This window comes from Canis lupus, chromosome 1 (genome assembly GCF_011100685.1).
Source record: "Canis lupus familiaris isolate Mischka breed German Shepherd chromosome 1, alternate assembly UU_Cfam_GSD_1.0, whole genome shotgun sequence".
Lineage (NCBI taxonomy): Eukaryota > Metazoa > Chordata > Mammalia > Carnivora > Canidae > Canis > Canis lupus.
In genome coordinates, this window is record NC_049222.1 from 47,039,068 (window position 1) to 47,058,816 (window position 19,749).

At 36.0% G+C, this 19,749-nt stretch overlaps 1 protein-coding gene across 10 annotated transcripts in view; it reads left to right on the forward strand.

Moving 5' to 3' along the window:
* Window positions 1–19,749, forward strand: part of ARID1B (AT-rich interaction domain 1B) — a 435,055-nt gene that overhangs the window by 186,421 nt on the left and 228,885 nt on the right. The window lies entirely within an intron of this gene.

Here is a 19,749-nt window from a genome sequence, read left to right on the forward strand (position 1 = left end):
CATCAGGACTATGAGCTGTCAGAGCTCTCTGTGACATCACAGAGAGTAGTATGTGACTTGAATGGATATACTGCAGGTGCTGAATCAGCTTTTTTCATTCCCTTCCACATGAGAAAAGCAGGTGCTAAGTCTCATTTTGAGAATTTATCGCTGTTGGTGACACTTTAGAGACCACTCCGCTTTTTTGACTAATAGCCAAATGGAAGCTAATAGTCTGTTTTGGCCATAGAAGCCTTAAAATCCTACTAATTTCTTCCCTGATCCCCCCCCCACCCAAAAAAACCTTTTATGTTTTTGTGCTGAGACAAATATGATGACAGACAAATATGATGTTTTGTGTAGGGAAAATTCAGATAGGATTGAGGGATTTGTGGTTTTTAAATTTTTTTGTGGTAGCATAACATTCTTTGTATGCTCAGGATGTTGATGGTTGTATATCTTTGTCTCTGTGTGTAAAAAAATGTAAATTTGGAGTTACTGATTTTGAAAAAAAAAGATACATTTTTAAATCAGGTCTTTTTTAAAGAGCTTAACCTCAGTGGAAGTATGTATTCTCTTACCTGAAAAGGTTTCTTTTTTCATAAATATTTTAGAAAAAATTATTAAAATTACTAAAATTGTATTTATATCAGGTGTATTCAGTCTGTGAAGGTTTTATTTTGGATATTTGGGGAGAATGATTCTTTGGTTCTTTTTATTTTAGCTTGTAGGAAATGAAAATTATATGAACAGTCCAAGTATCAACGTAGATGAGGTGCTAAATAAATTGTAGTAAGCACTAGAGGACATAAGAATGTGTTAATCTCAAAGCTGCATGATGATTTTTGTGTTGTGAAAGGTTAGCTTTTCAATTGCAAGACTTAATTACTTTTCAGATGAATATTTCATAAGTTATTTTTTTCATTGAATATACATCTACATGCGTATTCTATTCCCCATGTGGTAGACATCGGTTAACAGCAGTTTTGAAATTCAGTTATTCCCCTGCAGCACCCCCCCCCACCCAATCTTTGCATACAGCAGTGTAATCAAGAGGTTCTCGTTTTTAAAATATTTTTTAAAGGTTCAAAGTAATAACATAATTCAGCAGTGCTTTCCTTGCCATTACTTTGTTGATTCTTTTATTGAATGTGATGGCACAGCTGATTTCTCAATTTTATCCAGGCGTGCCCCTGTTAGAGTAGGAGACCAATGTTTTCCACCTTCACAAATGCATGTTTGTATCTCTAGGTGATGCTAGTATTTCTGCTTGTGTTTCAGCTCTCTTTCTTGCTCAGTATCCCTCTGACTTTATCTTAACAGTGTGGAAAGAAGGGTGTCTTTGAAGAAAAATTGCTGTTGATTATTCAGTGGCTGTTTTGTCCAGGTTACCAGGAGTTAATGGGATAAGTTAAATTTGTACTTGGATTCATGAATATGTATTAATAGTTGTAAAAAACTTAGAATAAACTTTTATTAAGTTTAAAATAAAAATGTCTTAGTTTCAATTTAGGGGGAAAATTATTGTAATACAAACATATAGATAAGTTTAATAGCCTTTTTTCCAGCTCTTCTATATCAAGTAAAAGTGCGAAATTTTAGAGCCTAATGTAGAGTTATAGCTTGCTAATTACCTTTGGGGGGGATTTGTAGACAGTAAAATTATTTTTTGTTAGCTTGATTATCCAGAAGTCATAATTAAATATACATTTATAGTTTATTGCACATCATACAAAAATACAGTAATCTTGACCAAGTTCTGAGAATTTTCAGATTATGTAATTAGTTTTGTCTTTAAGATGTAGGCAAAATACACTTTTTTAAATTACTGAGATATATCCTTTGTCAGCATGCTTTTCTTTCCTTTTTTTTTCCTTTTCCTTTGCTTTTATTTACTGCTAATGCAGTCTACTGGAACTGGATGGTATCTGGCCTTAGCACAGGGGCCACAACTCATGGTATGTCTCAGATACTTAGGATATGCTGCCCATTTCCTTTTTGGTAAATGGGATGAGCCTCGATTTGTATGTACTGCCAATTTATCATTCAACAAGATAGACTTCTAGCCAAACAAATCCCAGCTAACCATTTCTTAACTTGAAATTCACATTAAGATGTTAGGGTGGGCAAATAATACGTAACTGCTGGTATATTCCCAATATACCAAGATTTTAAAAAGAGGGGCAAACCAGAAAACAAAGTCTTAACTATAGAGACCTGCTAAGGGTTGCTGTAGGGGAGATGGGCAGGGGGGCTAAGTGGGTAATGGGGATGAAGGAGGGCACTTGTGAACATCACCAGGTATCCTGTGTTAAGAGATGAAACACTAAATTCTACACCTGAAACCAATATTAAACTGTATGTTAACTGAAATTTATTTATTTATTTTTTAAAGATCTTATTTATTTATTTATGAGAGAGAGACAGAGGGAGAAGCAGGCCTCCTGGAGGAAGCCTGATGTAGGACTTGATCTCAGAACCCCAGGATCACGACCTGAACCAAAGACAGACGCTCAACCACTGCCCAGGTGTCTCTGTTAACTGGAATTTAAATAAAAACTTGAAACAAAAAATAAAAAGCATACTTTAAAATCTTATTAATCTTCTTATTTTGATAGTGTAAATGCTTAGAGTGGTTTCAATTTGGGGAAACCGTTATCACAATATAGCATAGATAATTTTAACATGTTTTTCTTGCTCTTTTAATAGTCCATTTCCTTTTCCCTGTCCTTGCTGTTTGTATTGATAATGTTGTCTTTTTAATTGCCTTGATTGGAGACTTCATCTCAACCATCTTTAGAGAGATGTAAACCTAGTCTTTTGAGGGACTTTGAAGGGGTTAGAGTAATCTGTTTTTCAAAATATGCCTTGTATTTGAACATGTGAAGGTATGTTTACTGAAAACAAATTAGTTTTATACGTGTACCTGTAAATGCACATACATACACATATGTACACATATATACATATTTGCTTTTCAGATAAGAATATTCACAGTATTAAGACAAGAATCACTATAGGAAATGCCATTAAATAGGTATGAAAAAGTCATGAAGATAAATCAGTTGTCACCTGTCGGTTAATGATTAATTTGGAAATGGGATTTTTTACATTTTTTTCCTCCTGGTGCGCTTCCCTCTTTTGACTGATTTTCACTGCTCTGAATGATGAGTGAAATAGAGAGCGAGAAGAGGGAGAAAATGTGTGTATATCTGTACAGTTGGTACATAAAATTTGTTTCAGTGCTTTAAAAATACAGTAATATGAATTTAGTTTATGTATGTCATTTGAAATAGAAATTTCCAATCTGCTCTTATGGGCTAAAGCATACGCATATTCATTATTGTTATTGTGAAAATTTAAGCTTTAGATTTCTGAATATATTTAATGTTTGAATTGATCAGTAAGTTGAAATTATCCTTATAACTTTAGCTTATAACTGTATTTGAAACACGAATACCCTATGAATGTGATTGGGGGGCTTGCGGGTGCTTTGACAAAAGTGAAAATAAGACTCACGAAGAACTTTGATTCATCCCATAGGAAGAACAGTTTCAGAATTTATTTTCCTTTTCAGTTAAGTAAATCTTTCCAGTAGACATATGCTGAGTTCACATTTGGGTAGAGTTTGGGCATTGAGCTCATGTCTTGTTCTTTATGTCCTTGGAAAAGACTGTTCCTGCTCTTACCTTCAATTACCAGCACACTTCCCCGGTTCCTCCCTGTCTGAGGCAGACTGATGTGCCTGTCACAGGGCCACTCTTTCACATGTCCTTAGCCAGACAACATCTTATCTGGATGTTTCTTGTTACCTAGAAATGGAAATGATTGTTTTGTTTTACCTTATTTTGGGGGAAATTTTTATTTTCTAGTTATCTTTACACCAGTGTCGGGCTTGAACTCATAATCCTGAGATCAAGAGTCGCACATTCTACTGACTGAGCCAGCCAGGTGCCTCTGGAAATTATTATTTTAAACTGTTGTTACTGATAATGCTACTTGGTAGCCAGTATTTTAGTTTTAGTACTAAGTGTTGTAATTTGATATAAGTATTTGGATATTTTGCTCATTTCGCCCTCTAACTTATTTGTAAATTATTTCAAGAATGGACACTGACTAAAATCATACCCTGCTATTATATTAATATCTCATTTGATTTTGCTTTTGTGTGTATCAACAAAATTGTCCAGAAGATATTTAATATGAATGCACATCTCTATTCAGAGTAAGTTTGTTGGTCTTGGCTCAAATTGGATCCCTTTCTAGCCTAAGGGTAGGTTGGATTTGTACTGTAATGTTGGATTTTTACCATAGATTCCCCCATGAGTGCTCACCCATGGTTTAAGATAACCAGCTAGAGAAAGGAGTGTAGTCTGAATTAACTTTGTTTAAGCTTCTAAACACATGACTGGTAGGCATGGTGAGCCAGAATGTTATACATTTATTGAAAAGAGGTGTCAGGGAAAAAAAGACCTCATAATAACACAATTACTCTACATATAGTAGTTACCCAAAGCCAAGTTAATTAACCTTATTCAGCTTTATTCTAATCATTCACTATTTTTATAACTATTAATCTATCTATAGAAGTGTGACTTAATAATATATGTGAGCTTTATGTGGCCAGGGGAACTAACTCTTCTGGGACATTTATTGGAATAGGAGTTTAAAAACATACTTCAGTATTCCTTGCTTTTTTCTTTTTTTTTTTTTCCCCCCTTTAGACTGGGGAGAGGGGCATAGGGAAAGAGGGGAGAGAGACAGAGAATCTGAAGCTGGCTGCATGCCCAGTGTGGGGAAGGAGGGGCTTGATCTCAAAACCCTGATATCATGACTTGAGCCAAAATCAAGAGTCAGATGCTTAACTGACTGATCCACCCAGGTGCCCCTATATCCTTGTTTTCTAAAGAAGAGACAATATCTGATAACTTAGAGGACTCAAAAATTTCAATTTAGTTTTTTTTATTTTTTGTTCTGTAATGTCTCTCTTCAGGGACTCAGATCAGACAAACCAATTCTAGGTTTTAACTTCTTTACAATTTAGACTTTGTAAAGAAAAATTTATATTTACCTTTTCAGTGTTGGTTAGAGAACTACACAGAATGTAGACATTATATAGAATTTTGAATTTACTAGGAATAAAAGCTTTGAATTTTTATAACATTTCTTTTGCTTTAAAAAAATGTCATGCATTGGGCTCCTGGGTGGGTCAGTCGGTTAAGCGGTTGCCTTCGGCTAAGGTCATGATCTCCGGGTCCTGGGATCTAGCTCAACGTCGGACTCCTTGATCAGGGGGGAGTCTGCTTCTCCCCCTGCCCTGACCCCTGCTCATGTTCTCTCTTCCTCTTTGTCTCAAATAAATCTTTAAAAAGGGTCATATATTTTATTTTGTAACATATGAGATATACCTTACTATTTGAATCAAGATTGCTTGATAAGTCTGCTAGATATTTTAAATTTTGGAATATTAACGATTTGTTCTAAAATGTTTTAATTATATTTCATTAATACTGCCAAATTTGGGGCATTAGTAAACAACATTGAAAGATATCGTTTTAGGTTCTAGAACAACTGTTTGTGGCTAGTGGTAAACGTTATTTAATGTCATATGTGCCTTCTATTGTGTCTCTCTTGGATTCTCTCTCTGTGCTCACTGACATAATAGAATGTTTTGGGTGCCTTTTGCTTTCACCATCCTCCATGGATTCTGCTCTGTCCCCCAGCGCTGTGCAGCATGTTTATGTCTGTCTTAAGCTGAATTATAGCACTTGATGTTTTTGACCTAAGACCGTGCACATCCACAGCCTGGACCTGGTTCTCTCTCAGCTTTGCTTTGACCACCCTGCTTACCTACTCCAGAATCTCTAGTGGAGAAACATAATTTTGCTCCTGTTTGTATTTTGTGTGAAAGTTAAGTATCTCATTTTCTCTGGGTCCTGATTTTTCTCTCTGCTGCTGGCTTCCTTAGCCAGTGGAGCTCTGATGCTACTTATACGTAGAAAGGACAGAGCTTACTGATGTATTGTCATCCATCTTCACATATCCTTAAATTCACTGTTGGTGAACTTTTTAGAAATTTATTTCTAATTAAGAGTAGTCATCAAAGGGGCCCCTGAGTGCACGGTTAGTTAAGCATCCAACTCTTGGTTTCTGCTCAGGTTGTGATCTCAGGGTCATGAAATCAAGCCTGTCATGGGGCTTTGCACTCAGTGGGGAGTTTGCTTGAGTTTCTCTCTCCTTCTGCCCCTCCCTCCAATACACATACACACTCTCTCTAAAATAAATCTTTTAAAGAAAAAGAGTCATCATTGGAGAATAAGAACTCAAAGTTGTAATATTTGAGCTTTGGAATCAAGTAGACTCGAATTCAAACATTCCTTTGTGATCTTGGAAAAATTATGACTTCCTAGGGTTTGTTGCATCATCAATGGCATGAGCATCTTAGCCTTACTGTTAGATTACATTAGTTAATTAATGCAGAGAGCTAACTAATGCCTTACCACTGGAGGAGGACGTAGTCATTTTTTTTCCTCCATGTCACTTAGCCTCAAATTCCTTACCTTTAAAATGGGGTTAAGAACACGTTAGCACAATGTAATGGACTTAAGAGAGAGAGAAAGAGAGAGAGAGAGAGAGAGTGTGTGTGTGTGTGTGTGTGTGTGTGGTGTCTGCCTGGGTCTGTGTATGTATCTAGAGGAAATTTCTGAATGAGATACATCCCACAGTAAACAGTGAATGAATTTGGGAATATGTTAGTTTTCTGTTGCTATGTAATAATTTGCCACGAACTTAGAGGCTTTAAACCCATTTATTATTTAAAAAAAAATTTTTTTTATTTATTCATGAGAGATAGTTCTGAATTTCAAAAATTTTTTAAAAATATTTATTTGAGAGAGAGAAAGAGAGCGAAGGGACGGGGAGAGAGGGAGAGAGAATCCTAGACAGACTCCCTGCTGAGAGCAGAGGCACAGAGGGAGAAGCAGGCTCCATTCAGGGAGCCTGATGTGGGACTCAATCCCGGGACTCCAGGATCACACCCTGGGCCGAAGGCAGGCGCTAAACTGCTGTGCCACCCAGGGATTCTGCCCCATTTATTATTTCATGGAGCCTGTGGGGTTAAGAATCTAAGCATAGCATACCTGAGTCCCCCATTTGGGATCTCCTGAGATTGATAATAAGGTGTCACTTGGGGCTGGCACCTCACCTGAGGCTTGGGGTCCTTTTGCAAGCTCATGGTGGTTGACAGAGTTTATTTCCATGTGACCATAGACCTCGTGGCAGCCTATTTCTTAAAAGCCAGCTAGAGAGAGTCTCTCAGACTCTTTAAATAGCATTCCCCAGGTTAGGTCAGTCCCACAGAGATTAATCACCCTTTGATTAATTCAGACCAATTAGGGACCTTCATTTTATTTGAAGAGTCTCTGACTTTACCGTGTAATGTAACTTAATCATGGGTATAATACCCCAACACGTTCACAGGCCCTGTCTGCATCATTGGGAGAGGATTATATACCAGAAGCTGGGAATCGTGAGTGCCATCTTAGAATTCTGCCCGGAGTAGGAATGGATTAGGAAAGACCTCCATTCCTGAGTACATAGTTCTGAAGTTTAAACAGTTTTAAAAAATATTTATTTGAGAGAGAGAAAAGAGAGCAGAGGGAGGGGGAGAGAGGGGGAGAGAATGCCAGGCAGACTCCCTGCTGAGAGCAGAGCCCATTATGGGGCCCAGTCTCATGACCCTGAAATCATGACCCAATCAGAAATTAAGTCAGTCGCCTAACCCACTGAACCACCCAGGCACCTCTGAAGTTTAAATTTTTTTAAATAGTACCTAAAATGCCTAAAACAATGCTTTTTGTTCTCTTGACAGGAGAGTTCCTCCAGAATTCCTAAATGAAAATAATAAAAATTTAAATTTAATTAATTAAAAACTGTTGAACAACAGTTCTCCAATATTTATTGTGCATTCACTTATGATGTCTGAGATACTGACAATCAGAAATAAGTAAATGGGCTAGGTTGGTTACTTTATTTTGTAGATGGTGGGGCAAAGGGTGAAGGCAGCCAAAGGGCTAGGGGACGCAGGTGTCCTCAGTGTCAGGGCACCAGTGAATGAGGGAGGGCTGGCAGTGAGCTACCCACTTCCCTTGATGACCTCATGTTTGCCTCTGAGTTTGTGCAAATCTATTAAGAATACTTATTTTAATGATATTCTGTAACCTTGTTGAAGAATTTTTCCTTAGCTACCAGTGGAAGACTAACATTATTAGTAAGCATGTAAACATGAACTTGGGAAGCATAGTTTGAGGTCAGTATCCTAAGGTGACATGCTTCTCTTACCCATTAGTGTCTATTAAATTAGGAGGCTGTCTCTGTTTACCTTTCTATTTAGATCCTTGCTCTATCTTTGGATTCAGGTGAGTACTTGAATTACAGAGTCATTTCATGTTCAATTGGATGGAGCCCCAGGAACCTACAGAAATTGGTTACAATTCAGAAGTACTTCTCTTAAAGACAAATGATCTAACAAGTGCCCACCAAAAAGGTTAGCCTAGGAATTGTGGTTAAAAAAAAACCCTTCCATTTAAAAAAAAAAAAAGGCACTTTAAACTTTCAGGAATTTTTAATATTTTGGTCCTTCTAAAGAGGCTAAATAGAAAACCATGGAAATAAGTGATACTTTATTTCACTGGCATCCATTACAAGTGCATGTTGTAACAGTCTCCCATGATATTATGCAAGTGAAAAGTTTTAGTCTTCTACATTGTGCAGCCAAACAGCCATTGGGGACACATGGCTGGGAGCACTCAAAATGCGGCTAATGGGACAGAGGAACTGAATTCTAAATTTTATTTAATTTTAATGAATTTAAATTTGAATAGCTACATGTGGTTAGTCGCTGTCATATTAGTGCAGAATATAGAATGTTTCTCTTATCCTATCATATTCTTTTCAACAAGTGTTGGGATAAGTGAATGTAGTTTATAAGTTCATATAATAAAGAGCCAACTAAATGAGCTTTAATATCCGTTCTGGTTCTCAAATTCTGCGCTTTATTGTTTCCTATAAATTACTTTAAAATGAATTTTAATGGGATATGTAGGTTTATTTTATTAATGAGTATCTAAGTTGCTCATCTTTCTGCATATATATTTTTAGTTTTTATGCACTGAAACCAATTTTTTATTGTTGATTTAAATGGAACTCCATTTTTTTAAGCATTACAAAATTTCTACTGTTAGAGGCTAGAGGCACATGAAATTAAGAGAGAATAGTCCATTTAGTTTACAGTTTTAACTCCTCACAATCATTCCACTGGCTTATTTGTCTTGAATGAGTGCCCTCCCCCCATTTGTTTCTGGTTCAGTTTGATTTACTAATTTATATCAGTAGTTATGACATATTTATTTTAAAATTCCTTCATAGCCACTTAGTGACATACTTTACTCCCATAACAAATAGAAAAGCAGAGGAAATAGATCTGTATTTGTGGTTATGATGAAAGAGTATGATGTGGTCTATATGTTTTTGTTGTTTTTCCCATCACCAAATTTCTTGACTGTCCTGGTTAGTGTCACAGACTAACCAGGATTCTCTCTGTATCTCCAGATTTTTTCTTCATGGAACATTTTTCTACAACATTTTACTGGGCTAATTTAGATGTGATTTCCCAAAGGGCACCTGACTTGAAAAAATTACTTTATTCATTCAGGGATTGATATTCCTAGGATTTTAGAAGAACAAAAAGCAGAGAATATGGGGAAGAGTAAAGTAAAAACTGCAATGTAGCTTTGAATTTTGAGTTTTTACTGTGGGTGTACTTTAGTGATTTCTATGTACATTTTATTATTTTTTTAAATCTGAATAAAGATGTGCAATCTAAACAAGTTCAGATTGACTACAGTTCAGGATTTTAAATCATGTAAACTCTTCTGGGAGCTTTAGCTTTATAAACCTTGTAATAACAAAGCTATGAGTCCTAGAATCATTATTCATACTTTTTAGTTTCTCACAAGGGAAGCATTATTGAATCTTTTTTTTTTTTTTTTTTGCAGCGTACCACATTTTAAAACACACTGAATTACAGTTATCAAATAGTTTTCTAGTAAATAATCTTGTTTGCTGAATGTACAAGAAAAGCTAATTGTGTGGAGGTAGAGAGAAAATGTGGCAATTTTGCCTGAGATTAGAAAGGATAAAGGTTAAATTGTTCCTTGAAAACCTTACAACACAGAACAAAAAAAACCAAACACAAATACTATTCTCTGCCATCTTCTTCACACAGAACATACTGTTACATCAGTGAAATTAAGATACTTAAAAAGCCAGTTGAAAGCACATATAGAAATCTTTTAGCTTACGTTCTGTTAGATACTGCCAGGTATGTTATAACTTGGTGAGTAACATCACCTAGAACAGAGGAATGTATTAGTGTAATTTGTTTTTGGATTTCAGATACACATTTTTACAGTATCACAGCCTACCTTCAACTTCTACTGTACCATCTCCCATTCAGCATAGGAGCTTCACAGCAGTGTACTTTTGCTTCTCCTGTCTGGGCCTTTTTGCTGTGATTATTGTAGGTTTAATTACCTGCTATACATTGTGTTTATCTACCATTTATTTGAAGGATGTTTGGATTGTTTCACCTTTTGGTTATTATGACTAGTTCTACCAGGAACTGCTGTCATGTGTAAGTTTTTCTTTAGACATGTGTTTTCAGTCCTTCCTTCCTTCCTTCCTTCCTTCCTTCCTTCCTTCCTTCCTTCTTCCTTTCCTTTCTCCTTTTCTTTCTTTCTTTCTTTCTTTCTTTCTTTCTTTCTTTCTTTCTTTCTTTCTTTCTTTCTTTCTTTCTTTCTTTTCTTTCTTTCTTTCTTTCTTTCTTTCTCTTTCTTTTCTTTCTCTCTTTCTCTCTTTCTTTTCTTTCTTTTCTTTCTTTCTTTCCTGTAATCACGCTTAGTGTGGGGCTCGAACTCACAACCCCCAGATCAAGAGTTGCACACTGCACCAACTGAGCCAGCCATGAGTCCCATTCATTTCTTCTGAGTAGTTACCTACTAGTGGAATTTTGCTGGGACATATGGGGGACATTTCTGTCTCACAATTTAAGAAACTGCCAGTTAACTTCCAAGATGGCCGTATCATTTTACATTCCTCCCAGTGGTGTTCCTTTTTGCGTCCTCGTATCTTCTCACATCTTCTGTCCCTTCATTATAGCCAATCTTGTTAATGTGGCTGGGGTTTCAGTTTGCACTTCCCTAATAACTAGTGATGTTGAGTAGTTTTTCATATGTGCATCGCCCATTTGTATACCTTCTTGGGTGAGAAGTCCATTCAGATCTTTTGCTCGTTTAAAAATTGGGTTATTCTGTCTTCTTATTTAATTTTAAAAGTTCTTTATGTTTCCTGGATACAGGTCTTTGGCAGATAGAACTGGCAGATATATTCTCACAGTCTGTGGCTTATCTTTTCACTTTCTTAAAGGTGTCTTCTGAAGCAAAAAAAAAAAAACCCTTTAATTTTGAAGTTCAGTTTATCATTTTTTAAATCACTTGTGCTTTTTCATGTGAAATGCATGATCACTTCATTTTGAAAGATATTTTCAGTGAATGTAGAATTTCAGTTTGACAGTATTTTTCCTTTAGTAAAGATACTGCTCCACTGTCATCTGGTTTTCAGTGTTTCTGATAAAAAGTCTTTTCTTATCTTGTTCTTTATGTAATGTGGGTTTTTTTTCCTACCTCTTAAGATTTTCTCTATCATTGGTTTTAAGCAATTTAATTATAAGATATTTATAGTCATGTGTATGGCTGTAGTTTACTTTGTCTTCTGCCTGGAGTTTGTTGACCTTTTGGGGTTTGTGGATTTATGGTTCATTGGATTTGGAAAATTGTCAGCCATGGTTTCTTCACATATTCTTTCTGCACCCTCCACCTCTCATTTCTCTGTGTTCATTTTTTCTGTATCATGTCTTCCATTTTAGGTTTACTAGTCTTTTGTATCGTTGTAATCTGCCATTGAATACATCCAGTATTTTTCACATCAGACATTGTAGTTTTCATCCCTTGAAGTTAAATTTGGGTTATTTCACACAGTTTCCATATCTCTACTTAAGATGTACATTTTTCTCTACCTTTTAAAACAGTTGGAGTACATTTATAATTGTTCAAATATTCTTGTCTACTAATTCCATCATCTTTGACATTTTTATGTGTATTTCGGTTGATTGGTTTTTTTCCTCTTTGTTTTGGGTTATAGTTTCCTGCTTCTTTGCATTTCTGGTAATTTTTGTTTGGGTGCTAGACATCATAAGCTTTACTTTGTTGAGTGGTGGACATGTACGTGTATTTCTGAAGGCATATATTTGTTTAAAAATCCGTGATGTGGAATCCAGGTACAATACCTGGAAACGGCTTGATACTCTTGGGTCTTACTTTTTAGGCTCTGGTCAGTGGGACCTGAGCATTGGTAACCACTAATTTTTGTTCTACTTTTGAGGCAGAGTCCTTCCAAGAGTTACATGCAGTTTTCCCCTTTGACTGGTATGAACAGGAAATCTATGTGAGCTCTGAGGATTAGTCCTTCCAATTTTTTTGTTTCTCCCCCATCTTTATTTTTTCTTTTATCTTTTAAAGATTTTATGTATTTATTCATGAGAGACACAGAGGGAGAAGCAGGCTCCCTGTGGGGGAGCTCAGTACAGGATTCGATCCCAGAACCCCAGGTTGAAAACCTGAGCCAAAACAGACACTCAACCACTGAGCCACACAGGTGCCCCTCTCCCCATCTTTAGATGTTATTTCATGCACATGGACCAAACATTACTCTGCAGTGTACCAGAGAGAGGAGACTGCTAGAATCATGAGCCCTGTATGTAAAGGTTTCTCTTTTACTTACTCTTCCCTGAGAATACCAGCCTTCTGATCTTCGGTGGGCTCCCAGCTCCGTTTCCTCAACTCAGGGGCAGATGCCTAGAGTCTGCCTGCTGTTCTCCACCTTGCACCACGCCCTGGAAACTCACTCTAGGCCTTAAATGAGGCAGGCTTAAGGTTCCCCTTGTTCTCCTCTCAGGAACCATTGGCCTTGTTGCCTCATATTCAGCGTCTTGAAAATTGTTGCATTACATACTTTGTCCAGGTTTTTCTTTTTCTTTTCTTTTTTTTTTTTAAGGGAAAGTAAATGTAGTACCTGTGAAAAAAATGAACTTATAACAATAAAAGTTAAAAATAGGGAAAAATATAGATTTCTTCATAACTGGTTTTGACAAGAAGTGATTTCTTCCATAAATTTTATTGCCTTTGAGTTTTACTATATAAGCATATCCTAGATATCATTTTAGTGTAATTTTTAATAAAGTAACATGGATATCTCAGTATATGGTATAGAAGCCATCTCAACACCATGAAAAATCTTTTTGTGTGATACAAATTATCAGAGATGATTGTGTGTCATTATGTAAAAAGTTTTTTTTGCTGTGCTGTTTTGTTACATGGATCTTAAAATCCTATATGGTGCTACAGTAGGTGTATCTTCATTAATACAATTTAAAAGAGAATATAATCTTAGGGGCTTTGTTATTCTAAAACATAGCCATTTTCTTTGAAGAATCACAAGTTCTACCTTCCAGTAGGATATATTTAAATGTGATGTATTACTTTTTTTAGCTACAAATTTTTTTCTGGACTTCTTTATAATAGAATCAAACTGTTATTCTGTTTGTTTCACATTTCTTCCCATTTTTCCCTCCAGATGGCAGCTGACTCAAGTGTACATGATAGTACATTTACTTTTTTTTTTAATTTTTTTAATTTTATGATAGTCACACACAGAGAGAGAAGCTGAGACACAGGCAGAGGGAGAAGCAGGCTCCATGCACTGGGAGCCCGACGTGGGATTCGATCCCCGGTCTCCAGGATCGCGCCCTGGGCCAAAGGCAGGCGCCAAACCGCTGCGCCACCCAGGGATCCCCTACATTTACTTTTTTTAGGTTAAAAGCAATAAACCCATTTTTAATGCTATTGAATTACTTAATGAATGAAAGAAGATTTAAATGTTTTTGGTGCTTTATCTCAGCTTATAAAGCAAGTAATCCTGAAAGTACTAGTAGTGTTGATATTACCTGCTTATAATTTAAGAATTTTGCTTTTCTGCTTTGTAGTTCTGTCAGTACTGTTTCCATATTTATCTGCTTATAGAATCATTTGAAATTCTCAGCCCACAGGAATCCCAACTTTGCAAAGACAATTATATATTGTTATAAATATATAAATACTTATCTAAAGTAACTGCTGAAATGCTTATTTGGAAACCTTTGTGCTTTCTAGATCAGGTTCCAGTGAATTCTCTTTGCCTGATACAGAATATACAGTTAGGCAAACTGACTCAGTTGTAAACCTCCATATCTTGCCATGGGTAGAAATTACCTACCCCTATGACAGGTGTAGGAAGTTGGGAGGACAAGATGGTGCTGCTCATATTCTTTGCTGCTAAGGGTATTGGAAATTACTACTTGCTCTACCTGAATTTCAGCTTGGCAGTGGTCCAGGAACATTAGAGATTTGCATGAAATACAAACATGAATTATTTTTAGTCATTTGGTTCTTCCTTTTAAACATTGATTGCAGTGTGGCCTTTCTTTTTTACCATGCTAGTTAAGAGTCTAAAGAAAGTATCTGTAAAAGTTTAGTATTTCTCACTAAACACTCATCAGAATTTCTTCTAATGCTTAGATCCATAATTATGGCATTGTTATAATTTGATTAGTACATCTGGAAAAGAATTGTTGAGATTCTGTGTCAAGCAGTGTGCTAGTTATTGGGGGGATACAGTGATGAAATTCATGGGGCTTGCCCTTGAGGACGAGGTTGAGTGGTAAAGGCCCTCCATGAAACAGTGCATGTAACAAATTCTGTACTGTTAACTGAGGCATTGTGGGATACCAGTGAGGATCGTTGTGCCACGGTGGGAAGGTCTTAGGGACACCAGAGAGGCCTGGTTGGTGCAGCAGCATGGGGCCTGCACATCTCAGAAGGGGCAGTAATTTTCAGTGTACCAGGAGCTGAGGTTTTAGCTTGAAGCAACAATGAGCCCTCATCATATAGAGGAATACATAGATCTCGGTTGATGTTTTTAGAGAAAACCTCTTTCATTGTTTTAGGGGAGGATCTTAAAATTTGAATTGTTTTTGTTCACTGGAAGAAACAATTTCATGGTAAATCTTTTCAGTATTTGTTTTGATACTTTTATTTCAGTATAGATCTCTGTCATCCTGGCAGTTGAGTGAAACCACAATTTTTGTTTGTTTAATTCATGACCTAGCAAAACCCTGAAAGGTATCTAATTTTTGGCAACTTCTAGCAGACATCATCCCTCGTTGAATCCTATGTGTGATGCCATTGCTGTCCTAACTGTGGGAAAGCACCATTAGTCTCAAGATTACCCACACGTTGTTGACATTACTGGGGCATGGACAGGGCAGTTGATTTTTTTTTTTTTTTTTTAAGGGATGGTAGTAAAGTGGAGGTAATTAATGGCCAGTTAACTGAAATTGGGAAGTGGAGCATTTCTGCATTTCTTCATGCCAAGTATATAGAACCAAGCATTAGAAACTGAAAATGATTTATAGGCACATATGTCCTTTTCTCCTAGGATAAACTGTAACCCAGTTTTCAAAACCTAAGTTTTCAAAAACACCAAATTTAGAAATGTATAACTATAGATGACTTTAAAAAATTAAAAGTTCTTTTTAAATCTTTATTTCCTTTAAGAATGCACATTCATACAATTATTAATATATAGTATCTTCTAAATTCTTCAATTTAGCATTATTTAATGACTTGAGTAGATGAGGATCATAGCTGCTTTCAACCTTCTCATTCCCACTCTTCCCCATTCTCCCAGGGTAATCGTATCTCAACTTTCATTGAAGACCAGATTATTGTTTTTTTATTATATCTTTTTAAGTATTGTTTACTGAGTAAGTCTTGTACTGTACAATAATTACATATCCTTTCTTGGATGACTTTTAGTATTGCGTGGAGTTAAAGTTTGCCTCATTTTTTTTCTCATAGTTTATTTTCTTTGACTATCTAACTAGGTCTTTCTAAGGTTCTACCCTGCAGCAGCTGTAACATAGTTTTACATACTTTCACACCTGTCAGATGATTTTTTTCAGTTTTATTTTTTTTCCCTAGGAGACATACTTTCTGGATTTCCAGAGCATCTTACCCCAATTTGGAGTGGTGGTTACCTTAGAAGTATATAGACATCTCCTCGGATGCTCATTCATTATTTTTCTCACTCTGCCTCTCATATGTGCATATTGTGTTCTCTAAGTCACTTGTCATTTGAATGTGCACATCCTTCAGTAGCTTCATGAGAAAGTGTGCTTCGGATGTAAATTTTTTAGACCTTGTATTTTTAAAAATAGCTTTATACCCTCAACATTTAATAGTTTGTTTGGTGAGGCCAGATAGAATTAGTTAGGATGGAAATAATTTTCTAAGAACTAAAAAATAAAACCTAAATTCTGATATTTCTGCATTTAAATGCTCCATGTAGCTGTTGAGAAATTAGATACCTTTTTAATGAGTGGCCCTTTCTTTGTATGTGACTTATTCCCCCATATTCCCTGGGAGCTATAAAGATTCTCACCCATATTCTAAAATAATGCTATATGGTTCCATGGGTCTTTTTTATTTTTTGTTGTTCCGGGCACTAAGTTTGTACTATTCATCATTTCTGGGCAATTATAGTATTTATTTGATAATTCCTTTCTCTCCCTTTATTCTAATTCCAAAAGTCTTTTTGGGTGGATTTGGATTCTGGATCGATTCTTTTCTGTCCTCTACTAATTTTTCCATTCCTTTAGTGTTTTCTAAGAGATAACTTTGACTTTATCTTCCAACTTGCTTATTATTTTATTTTTCTCCTTATTTTTTTTATTTCATAGTGGTTTTTTTGGATACTTTGTTCCTTTTTTATGACATTATTTATTCCATGGATGTGATACCCATTTTTTCCCTCTTTGAAACAGGATTTTATTAAAAAATTTTTTTCCTGCATTCTCTGTTTCTTCTGAATTACCCTTTTTACTTTTGTAAAAAAAAATTTCTCTTAATGTCCAAGATGTTACTCAGAAGTATTCGTATTTAAGGGTGTGAAGCACTGCAGTGCTGACCGGAAGCTCTCCTTGTACACCAGGCTTATGGACTGTACGCATCTCTTCAGGGTCATCATATTATCAGCCAGCTTTCTCACTGGGAACTTTCTGAGGTTAATATGTGAAAGTCTTTTTCTGGAGTAGGTTTTTGTTTTGTTTTGTTTTTTTGTTTTTTCCAGAGAAGGTACCTATAGTCTTCTGCTTGGAGAGTTGGTAGGTAGTGTGTGAGCTGAATTAAAGAGGATGGCTTCAGGTCCCTGTGTTTGGCCCTTATTCTCATGTATGGGGTCATTTCCCAGGCCTTCCCCACCCTGTGAGCCCTGAGCATTTTAATTAATCCTCTTGATTTGTCTGGTAATCCCCGATTCTTCAGCTTTCCAGGCTGTCTTGGTTTGATTCTTGCTGATAGCCTCAGACATTTAGCATTAGCCTTTCTTCTCTCTGCTAAGTTGTTTGTCATCCCTTCATTTGCTTTGCCATCTGCATATATTGTTAGTAATATTATTTCAGTTAACAAAACACCTCACAACTTCATTTATTTAAAAAGAATCATTTTATTATCTCTACCGTTTCTGTAATTCGGAGGGGGGCAATGTTTTGTTAGGTATCTCTCACATGGTTACAGAGGAGACACTGGCTGGAGCTGGGAGGAGAGGATTGTCTGGTCGTCTTGTCTTGGCATATTAGGGCAGAAGCTAGAGACAGGAAAAAGTATAGCATGGTTGTACAAAGTAATATGGGCAAGCCCCAGAAGTAGGAGTAAGTCATGGTAGTCAGGCACATGAGCTAGATAGTCATTGGAACTAAGTTGCTTTTCAGCTTGCCTGTGTCTTTTCAAATTTCTCCTTAAGTTTCTTCTCAAAATATAATTTTTGGTTCCTTTCTTTGGTCCTTCAGTGCTCTTATTCCTGCTCTTTTAAGGTATCTGAACATCATTCTGTAAGAAAAGATAATCTGGATAAATGAGAAATGCCCTAAAGTAGTTATTTTCCATATAAGGATTTGGATCTCCTTGGACCTGTTTGGCATGTACTGTCTTTTCAAGATTTTTTTTGGGGGGGGGGGGGCGGGGTATATTGTGATGACTTGATGTTACTGAAAAACAAGAGGAAAGTGAGGAGAAGCAGCTCTCTATGACTGCTTTGGAGGAAATACAGGGTGTGAATCAGTGGGTGGTACAGGTAGAAGCAGTTGTGGTGAAGCTTCACTGTAGAACTGGAAAGAAATCAGAAAATTGAGCTCAGGCTAAACTGTATTTCAGGAAGAAACTTTTTTTTGTGAGTGAAGACTTTCGTTTTCAATAATGGTAGGTTATTATTAAACATTGCTATAAATGTATTTAAAGTTCTTATGGAAAGAAAGGTTCCATATATTTTAAACGTTTTGAGAATTTTTCAGATTGTGGCTCTCAAGAGCAGCCCATAGCGTATGTTTAATTGAAACTTAAAAATCAGAAAATCACTTTTCTTCTCCTTAAAGAAAAGAGAAGCAAAGACTGGTGAGAATATAGTCTTGTGGTTTTGTAAAAATTACTCAAATGATCGAAATTGATAATACTTGTCAGATTGTCTTATTTCTAAAATCAGTGTAAATATTGTTCCTGTTCTGATAAACTTAATTAGCAAAGTCTTTAGCATTTGTGTGTAGAGTTTTGTAAAAAAAGGTTTTTAAATTCAGAGAAAATGCTCATGTTTAAAAAGACCATACACAAATCTGGAAGAAGTAAAAGAAATCTTTAAATTAGAATTGCAAGGCTGTCTGCTTGTATTTAATTGACACGTTTAAACATTGGTTGTAATAGATCATTTGCCATTTAACTGACATTAACGACCTCAGTTAATTCGTGTTTTTATATTAACATTGGCTGCTTATTTTTTGTTAATTTACCTTAGTATTTAGCTTCCTATACATTAAAAGTTTTTCTTTTTATAGATATAAACAACTACATGTCTTGAATTGCTCTTTTATTATTAAAACTTTTGCACACATATTGTTTTTAATTGCATTTTACTTTTTATAGCCTGAAAACATGAACCATATTGATCATAAAACTTAAGCATCTGCACATCGTTGCAAAACTTAATTCTGCAAGAAAACTCATACCTAAATGTCATGATACTCTCCAAATCATCCTTAGAAATGGGATTGTGTCCTGCCTCGTTCACCTTGGATCAGTCAGCAGGAGATGAAGGAAAGCCAAAACAGAACTTTTATGACTTTGATTCTGAGATGAAATGTCCCATTGCACTGGGTAATTTTCTGTATTAGTATTCTTACCTCCTATGATTTTTCTGTCAATTTTTATCATTTTCTGCCAAATTTCCTTTACTTAGAAGGTTTTTGTCTTTGATCTGTCAAGACTCCCACTGGTGGGGAAGAGATCTGGGGGGGCTTTCTTCCTTTTAGAGTTAAATAATTTTCATTTGAATTACTCATCTACCCTAGGATGTTGTGAATTTAAGGTGGGTTTGTTAGCCATGCTGACCTTCCTCTCATCCCCTTAACTAGTTGTGTCTCTGCAACACGTGTGGGATGGTATTGCATTTCTGATTGTTATAGGGGGCTCTTCCTCTCTCCCAAATAGGTTTGTGATTATTTTTTATTGAATA